Consider the following 8,392-nt stretch of genomic DNA (forward strand, 5'->3'; position numbering starts at 1 on the left):
CTACAACTATTAAATTTATCTACCCCCCCCCCCCCCCCCCTCTCTCTAAGCTACAACTATGAGATATATCTAAACCCCCTACCCCCCTCTCAGAGTCAGACCTCATGTGACCTGGCATATAATGACCTGGTAATGAAGTAGTTGTTAATTATTCCATGCATTTATAATTGCACTGAGCTTCTCACATCTACACAGGGTGCCAACGTGCTTCTTTCCATTTCAGAGCCTAGCTGTCAAAACTTTGCTTGAGTCACCCATAGCTCAAACGCTGCATCTAAAAATGAATTCATTAATCATCTATGTGAACGTTAAATCCAGACATACATCAGGGATGCAGATCAAATCATCATGCGGCCTGAAACTGTAAGGTGTCTATCTCTGAGTCTGCATCCCAAATAGCAACCTATTCCCTATATAGTGCACTACTTTAGACTGGGGCCCATAGGCCTCTAGTGCACTATAAAGGGAATAGGGTGCTATTTGGGATACAGCCTGAGATTCCATCCACATCATAGTTAATAAACAACTCAGACTAGATAAAGACATCAACAAGCCTTGTATATGCAAATGAGTGTTTGCTATATTATGGTTTAGAAATTAAACACGAAGAGTCTGTCATGTTTTGGGTAACAGCGTCATCATCACAACAGCTTTAGAACAACAACAAAAAAATATCCCACAGCTGACCAGACCAGAGAAGAACACCCAACCAAATCAATCCCACGGCTGATCAGAGAAGAACACCAAACCAATGCTTTAGTTAGGGGATCTGTTGAAGCTCAAAGATCAAGGATTAGCGACCCATAGGGCTTCTGGTCAAAAGCAGAGCGCTACATTCAGGCTTCTGGTCAAAAGCAGAGCGCTACATTCAGGCTTCTGGTCAAAAGCAGAGCGCTACATTCAGGCTTCTGGTCAAAAGCAGAGCGCTACATTCAGGCTTCTGGTCAAAAGCAGAGCGCTACATTCAGGCTTCTGGTCAAAAGCAGAGCGCTATATTCAGGCTTCTGGTCAAAAGCAGAGCGCTACATTCAGGCTTCTGGTCAAAAGCAGAGCGCTACATTCAGGCTTCTGGTCAAAAGCAGAGCGCTACATTCAGGCTTCTGGTCAAAAGCAGAGCGCTACATTCAGGCTTCTGGTCAAACGCAGAGCGCTACATTCAGGCTTCTGGTCAAAAGCAGAGCGCTACATTCAGGCTTCTGGTCCAAAGCAGAGCGCTACATTCAGGCTTCTGGTCAAAAGCAGAGCGCTACATTCAGGCTTCTGGTCAAACGCAGAGCGCTACATTCAGGCTTCTGGTCAAAAGCAGAGCGCTACATTCAGGCTTCTGGTCAAAAGCAGAGCGCTACATTCAGGCTTCTGGTCAAAAGCAGAGCGCTACATTCAGGCTTCTGGTCAAACGCAGAGCGCTACATTCAGGCTTCTCGTCAAAAGCAGAGCGCTACATTCAGGCTTCTGGTCAAAAGCAGAGCGCTACATTCAGGCTTCTGGTCAAAAGCAGAGCGCTACATTCAGGCTTCTGGTCAAACGCAGAGCGCTACATTCAGGCTTCTGGTCAAAAGCAGAGCGCTACATTCAGGCTTCTGGTCAAAAGCAGAGCGCTACATTCAGGCTTCTGGTCAAAAGCAGAGCGCTACATTCAGGCTTCTGGTCAAAAGCAGAGCGCTACATTCAGGCTTCTGGTCAAAAGCAGAGCGCTACATTCAGGCTTCTGGTCAAAAGCAGAGCGCTACATTCAGGCTTCTGGTCAAACGCAGAGCGCTATATTCAGGCTTCTTGCAAGTAGTTTGAGAATGATCTGTCAGATAGGACACAATGCAAGATTTCTGATGGTGTCAAGTCTAGTTTCCTGGATTTTACAAAAGGTATTTACACAATATTGGTCTATCTGTTAAAACGTGTAATACTAATCTGTATGCCGTTGCCCCAACTGTTGACCAGGGTATGTTAGAGCTGCAATGTGACATATATTTATACAGAGCAACTTACAGGGGAATTATTGTTAAGTGCCTTGCTCAAGGGCACAGACAGATTTCTTCACCTTGTCAGCTCGGTGATTTAAACAGGCAACCTTTCAGTTACTGGCCCAACACTCTAAATGCTTGGCCACCTGCCGCCCAGAACGCCCTGGTTGGTTTAAAACTTAATATGGACAAGACTAAATCCATGTTGTTCTCTAGTTCTCACAGAAAGGTTTCAGATGGACTACATATTTATTCATTGGATGGTTCTGCCATCGATCGGGTTCCCACCAGTTTTTCTTGAATATTCGTGTTGTGCTGTATTTGACTGGTTTTATATTGTATTTGATTTTTTAGTGGCTTATGAAATGGTATATGCAGGGCTCCCTTGTGAAAGAGACCCTGGTCTCAATGGGGTTAAATAAAGGTCAAATCAAAATAAATAGGTAATATGTGCCATTTGGGACGTAGGAACTCTCGTCATGGTATGGCTTTTTGGTCATTTTTGGGGCGATGGGGGAGCTTTCTATTCTGGCTCTGGGGCGTTGGGGGAGCTTTCTATTCCTCTGGGGAATTGGGGGAGCTTTCTATTCCCCTGGGGCGTTGGGGGAGCTTTCTATTCCTCTGGGGAATTGGGGGAGCTTTCTATTCCCCTGGGGCGTTGGGGGAGCTTTCTATTCCTCTGGGGAATTGGGGGAGCTTTCCCTCTCTCTCTCCCCCCATCTCTCTCCTCACCCCCCTCTCTTTCTCTCCCTCATCTCTCTCTCCCCCCATCTCTCTCCTCACCCCCCTCTCTTTCTCTCCCTCATCTCTCTCTCCCCCCATCTCTCTCCTCACCCCCCTCTCTTTCTCTCCCTCATCTCTCTCTCCCCCCTATCTTTCTCCCTCTCCCCATCTCTCTCCTCACCCCCCTCTCTTTCTCTCCCTCTCCCCATCTCACTTTCTCCCTCTTCCCCATCTCTCTTCCCACCTCGCTTCCTCTCTCTCCCTCTCCCCCTCTCTCTCCCCACTCTCTCTGCTCTCAGTCTACTCTTAGCTACAACTATTAAATATATCTACCCCCCCCCCCTCTCTCTAAGCTACAACTATTAAATATATCTACCCCCCCCCCCCTCTCTCTCTAAGCTACAACTATTAAATATATCTACCCCCCCCACCTCTCTCTAAGCTACAACTATGAGATATATCTAAACCCCCTACCCCCCTCTCAGAGTCAGACCTCATGTGACCTGGCATATAATGACCTGGTAATGAAGTAGTTGTTAATTATTCCATGCATTTATAATTGCACTGAGCTTCTCACATCTACACAGGGTGCCAACGTGCTTCTTTCCATTTCAGAGCCTAGCTGTCAAAACTTTGCTTGAGTCACCCATAGCTCAAACGCTGCATCTAAAAATGAATTCATTAATCATCTATGTGAACGTTAAATCCAGACATACATCAGGGATGCAGATCAAATCATCATGCGGCCTGAAACTGTAAGGTGTCTATCTCTGAGTCTGCATCCCAAATAGCAACCTATTCCCTATATAGTGCACTACTTTAGACTGGGGCCCATAGGGCTCTAGTGCACTATAAAGGGAATAGGGTGCTATTTGGGATACAGCCTGAGATTCCATCCACATCATAGTTAATAAACAACTCAGACTAGATAAAGACATCAACAAGCCTTGTATATGCAAATGAGTGTTTGCTATATTATGGTTTAGAAAGTAAACACGAAGAGTCTGTCATGTTTTGGGTAACAGCGTCATCATCACAACAGCTTTAGAACAACAACAAAAATCAGACCAGAGAAGAACACCAAACCAAATCAATCCCACGGCTGATCAGAGAAGAACACCCAACCAATGCTTTAGTTAGGGGATCTGTTGAAGCTCAAAGATCAAGGATTAGCGACCCATATGGCTCTGATCAAAAGCAGAGCGCTACATTCAGGCTTCTGGTCAAAAGCAGAGCGCTACATTCAGGCTTCTTGCCAAAAGAGCAAAATTATCATAATCCATTGGATAGTTTTTAAAGTTTCACTTATTTTTGAGCAACTCTGTATTAAATATATATGAATTATATACAGTATATGACCATTTTATAGTATAATTGTGTGATATCATTGCATTTTGCAACCCTGCTCCCCCCGTCGACCCGAGATGAATGGTTTGGACCACTAAATGCGCCACTGCTTTGATTGGTGCCGTTAGAAACAAAAAGTGTTTATCCCATAATGAAAACGCAAAATAACATTTTGGAAACTTTTTATCTAGTTTGTTGAGTTGGTACATCTATTGGTGTTTTGTGTTCGATGTGCTCACGGTAATGTTACATCGACATTTGCGGTGTGCATCATGAGCAAAGTCATTGTAGCCTATCATTTCACTTCACATTTGTATTTACTGCTCTAATTACGTTGGTAACTAGTTTATAATAGCAATAAGGCACCTCGGGGGTTTGTAATATATGGCCAATATACCACAGCTAAGGACATGCCTAAGAACAGCCCTAGGCTGTGGTATATTGGTCATATACCACACCTCCTAGGGCCTTATTGCTTAAGTAGCCACTGGCAAGCTAGTACCAGCTAATGTTATCTACTTAGCTAAAGTACTCACCAACACCAGTGTTTTGATGGTTGACAGGCAGCAGAAGTGGCCGTGTTGGATTTAATCCATTCCTGGCCAACTGGCAATATTGTTGAAATACAATGGAAGTTTACACCAACTTTATGAAAGCCCATTTCCACTCCCATTTGCCAAGCGAAATGTGCATTCATTGCACACATTTGCAGACTAGACAACAAATGTCCACATGGCAGCTGGGGGCAGACCACAACATGTTGTCTCTGGGCAATTGGGCATCATTGGCAAAGTGGGAATGTAAGTAATCCATACCCAACCCTCCAGTAAGTCATGATGAACTCACTTACAAAACTCCGTTTTGGACGAGACTGACTTTATGACCAACATTATCCTATTTACACGTTGTAGTCAATTATGACACTAGAATGAATGTTTCTGACTCATATCGATGACACATAGGCGGTTTAAAACCAGAGAAGTTGGTTGAGTTGACCTTTAAAACCAGAAACCACAGCTGTAAAAATATGTGAAATTAGATTCTATAACACTGCACAGTTTACCGGTAGAACAGATGGTTAAAATTTTCCATTGACTTTTGTAAGCTAAGTCTGAATTTTGTAATGACATATAACAGATAAACATATATAACAGGTGAATCACATATTACATTTTAGTCATTTAGCAGACGCTCTTATCCAGAGCGACTTACAGTTAGTGCATTATTTTTTAAAATATATTTCATTTTTTAAATACTGGCCCCCCCGTGGGAATCGAACCCACAACCCTAGCAAACGCCATGCCCTACCAACTGAGCTACATCCCTGCCGGCCATTCCCTCCCCTACCCTGGACGACGCTGGGACAATTGTGCGCCGCCCCACGGGTCTCCCGGTCGCGGCCGGCTACGACAGAGCCTGGATTCGAACCAGGATCTCTAGTGGCACAGCTAGCGCTGCGATGCAGTGCCTTAGACCACTGCGCCACTCGGGAGGTTATAACAGGTAAATCTGTTGTTCTTATGGGAAAGAGAGAGAATAAAACATCTTCATCATCTATCCGCTACTGGCTCGGCTGAACACTTCAGAGGGAATGTGTAATGACTCTCAGGCTGGCTTGAATAAAACATTCTACACAGGCTGAGTCCCAAATGGCACCCAGTTCCCTCAGTTGGACCAGGAAGTGATACACTATAGGGAATAGGGTGCTATTTGGGATGCAGTCACAATCTCAAACTTAACTGGCTGTATGGCTCAGAATGTCTCAGAATGTGTTACAGAAATAACCATAGCTAAAAGCTAGCACATCAAGCCTGAGATCACAAGCTGGGTATTCCCCTAACCGTCACCTTACACACAGACACACGGACACACAGACACACACACACACACACACACACACACACACACACACACACACACACACACACACACACACACACACACACACACACACACACACACACACACACACACACACACACTTCCTGTCTCAGAAGTCTTCCCTATACCAGTTAGAGTAACAACAACAATATCTCTAGTCTTCCTTCCTGTCTCAGCAGCCTTACCACAATTCATAACACACAGTAATTATAATCTGAGAAGTTGGAGAGGAATACACTTCTCATAAATATTTTGTGTATGTTATTGTATAACAACATAAGGCTTCAGTGTCATGGCTGTGTTCACTAATTGTAGGTGTTATGCAGCCTCTCTGTTGCAGAGGATTTATCTGACGATATCCCCTTCCACTGCAGAATGAAAATCAGGTTGTTGGAGTTTTAATCAAATCCATATTAATGTGGTAATGTTTTCATTTTACATAATGACGTGTTAGCAACTCCCTGGCACAAACAACCTCACTAACTCCCTGGCAAAAACTAGCACTGAGCAGAATCCACAGGATCAACGTATTAACTAACTCTGTTTCCCACCAAGATGTAATAGTGAGTTTATTTAGCTTCACAGATCAGTGATTTCATACAGCACATAATGACAGAGCATCTAACAATGTACCTGTGTTGTTGTTACTCAGATACAGTCCAGGTCTTCTTGCGTTCATGTTTTATTGATAAGAAGAATGTTGGCTGATATAATGTTACAACATACATCGGCAGCTACTGTATGTTGTGGATTCAGTCATATGTGAGAACTACAGGGACTGCTGTGTGGGAAACACACAGGAAATACATAGGACTCTGTTGAATAACAACTATAGTAAAATAGTAGACTAGGGACTCAAGTTCCAGCTTTATTGTCACATGCAAAAGTACTGTCACGTCTACTCCTTTACTAACCACTGGCACTGGCTACCAATCATTACACAAACCTGGACTCCATCACCTTCCTGATTACTCCCCATATACAGTGGGGAAAAAAAGTATTTAGTCAGCCACCAATTGTGCAAGTTCTCCCACTTAAAAAGATGAGAGAGGCCTGTAATTTTCATCATAGGTACACGTCAACTATGACAGACAAAATGAGAAAAAAAATTCCAGAAAATCACATTGTAGGATTTTTTATGAATTTATTTGCAAATGATGGTGGAAAATAAGTATTTGGTCAATAACAAAAGTTTCTCAATACTTTGTTATATACCCTTTGTTGGCAATGACACAGGTCAAACGTTTTCTGTAAGTCTTCACAAGGTTTTCATACACTGTTGCTGGTATTTTGGCCCATTCCTCCATGCAGATCTCCTCTAGAGCAGTGATGTTTTGGGGCTGTCGCTAGGCAACACGGACTTTCAACTCCCTCCAAAGATGTTCTATGGGGTTGAGATCTGGAGACTGGCTAGGCCACTCCAGGACCTTGAAATGCTTCTTACGAAGCCACTCCTTTGTTGCCCGGGTGGTGTCATTTTTCATTTTTTTTTTTTTCATTTTTAGTCATTTAGCAGACGCTCTTATCCAGAGCGACTTACATGAGCAATTAGGGTTAAGTGCCTTGCTCAAGGGCACATCGACAGATTTTTCACCTAGTCGGCTCGGGGATTAGAACCAGCGACCTTTCGGTTACTGGCACAACGCTCTTAACCACTAAGCTACCTGCCGCCCCACGGTGTGTTTGGGATCATTGTCATGCTGAAAGACCCAGCCACGTTTCATCTTCAATGCCATTGCTGATGGAAGGAGGTTTTCACTCAAAATCTCACGATACATGGCCCCATTCATTCTTTCCTTTACACGGATCAGTCGTCCTGGTCCCTTTGCAGAAAAACAGCCCCAAAGCATGATGTTTCCACCCCCATGCTTCACAGTAGGTATGGTGTTCTTTGGATGCAACTCAGCATTCTTTGTCCTCCAAACACGACGAGTTGAGTTTTTACCTAAAAGTTATATTTTGGTTTCATCTGACCATATGACATTGTCCCAATCCTCTTCTGGATCATCCAAATGCACTCTAGCAAACTTCAGACGGGCCTGGACATGTACTGGCTTAAGCAGGGGGACACGTCTGGCACTGCAGGATTTGAGTCCCTGGCGGCGTAGTGTGTTACTGATGGTAGGCTTTGTTACTTTGGTCCCAGCTCTCTGCAGGTCATTCACTAGGTCCCCCCGTGTGGTTCTGGGATTTTTGCTCACCGTTCTTGTGATCATTTTGACCCCACGGGGTGATATCTTGCGTGGAGCCCCAGATCGAGGGAGATTATCAGTGGTCTTGTATGTCTTCCATTTTCTAATAATTGCTCCCACAGTTGATTTCTTCAAACCAAGCTGCTTACCTATTGCAGATTCAGTCTTCCCAGCCTGGTGCAGGTCTACAATTTTGTTTCTGGTGTCCTTTGACAGCTCTTTGGTCTTGGCCATAGTGGAGTTTGGAGTGTGACTGTTTGAGGTTGTGGACAGGTGTCTTTTATACTG

This window comes from Coregonus lavaretus (genome assembly GCF_964263955.1).
Source record: "Coregonus lavaretus genome assembly, contig: HAP1_SCAFFOLD_1062, whole genome shotgun sequence".
Lineage (NCBI taxonomy): Eukaryota > Metazoa > Chordata > Actinopteri > Salmoniformes > Salmonidae > Coregonus > Coregonus lavaretus.